Below are 1,756 nucleotides of genomic sequence, written 5' to 3' on the forward strand. Positions count from 1 at the left end.
AATAAAGGTCAATCAAATGGACCAATATGGCAAGGCCATGATGATCCACTTGGTAAAATAAATCCGCTTGGCGTCTTTCTTGGCCTTAAGACAACAATTCTGATGGCCAAAGATCCAAACGGGACACAAAAAAAAAAAATTACAAGAAAGTTTGACTGAGAGATTCCACGCTGTGATGAAGAATACAGTTGGTCACACTAAAAATGGACTTTCAAGATCACTAGAATTGTACAAACTCGTTTTTTCCCTATAAACTGTACTTATGATTATACATAAGTTACTGCACCTAGGACCATTTTCCTATCAAAATATAGCAAAATGAGAGGTAGCACAAGACTTCTGAGTGAGTACTATGGGTATATATATATACTATGGATCAGTGAACCTTTCATTTATTGATCTAATATTTTAATAATTTATTAGGCAAAATTTTGATTCACTGAAAACATGACATTTGATGTTCCTTTTATATTTCCATTCTTTTTCTACACAGTGTTGTGTATTTTAGCCCAGTATTTATAATATATTTATAATCTAATGTTTTCTGGTTTTATGTGAATAATATGAAAAACTATTAATTTACAAACAAACTTTTTTTGCTTTTCATTTTTATTTATTTATGTATTTTTTAACTTTGTGTTTTTGTGGATGTTCTCCATGTAGCACATCATACTCATGTTGACTCATGTCAAAACTTCATATTCTATATTAATAATAATAATAATAACAATAATAATAATAAATGTACGTTCCTTCCTCTTTTTATAATTAACAGCTCATTGGTGAAATGGTTGCAGCTTGCATATTTGCTGGAAGCTGTTAACATCTGTGAACCACAGACCACAAAAAACAGTCCGACATACAAAGAACAAGACTCACTAAGTGTGAGAGGTTACAGACAGATAATTTAATGATGTATAATGCTTTGAACAAAAAAAAAATAAATCTGTAATTGTTCATCAAGGAAGGATTAAACTATAATACAAAACTCTAAAAATCCTGATTTCACAGGTAAGCTCTAGTCTGAAAAATTGTGAGATACTTTTTTTAGTGTTACAGCAATGTTTTCGCACTTCTAACCATCCTTCACATACTCCATAATGTCCTTAGTTAAACATAGTCTTAAACTCTTGAGGAGATGAAGGTCAAAAAATGTCATGATAATTCAAACTATGCTCATAAGGCATGTTTTAGTTTTATATATACTCCTAGTATGCATGAATGTTACCAGATTGTAAAGGTGCACACCAAACAAATATAAGCACTCAGCAACCATCTACATAACTTTTATGTCAAAAGTCACAGTTTAACTGCCAAATTTATTGATTCTCTAGACATATAATTGAACATGTAAATGATGTTCAATTGCTTCTAATGATCTATCCTTATTGAACTTATCTCTACAAGAGTGTAGCTCTTTTCCACTGCCCTAAAGATGTGTCAGACTAAATATTCCTTCTGTATTTAACCTCACCTTATAAAAGGATATCCGTCGTGGTGGTGGTGGTGGAGGAGGAGGAGGAGGAGGAGGAAGAAGAAAGAAGAAGAAAGAAGAAGAAAGAAGAAGGAAGAAGAAGAAGGAAGAAGAAGGAAGAAGAAGAAGAAGAAGAAGGAAGAAGAAGGAAGAAGAAGGAAGAAGAAGAAGGAAGAAGAAGGAAGAAGAAGAAGAAGAAGAAGGAAGAAGAAGAAGAAGAAGAAGGAAGAAGAAGAAGAAGAAGAAGAAGAAGAAGAAGAAGAAGAAGAAGAAGAAGAAGAA

This window comes from Haplochromis burtoni, unplaced genomic scaffold, assembly GCF_018398535.1.
Source record: "Haplochromis burtoni strain Fernald_Lab_line unplaced genomic scaffold, NCSU_Asbu1 Contig_1152, whole genome shotgun sequence".
NCBI lineage: Eukaryota > Metazoa > Chordata > Actinopteri > Cichliformes > Cichlidae > Haplochromis > Haplochromis burtoni.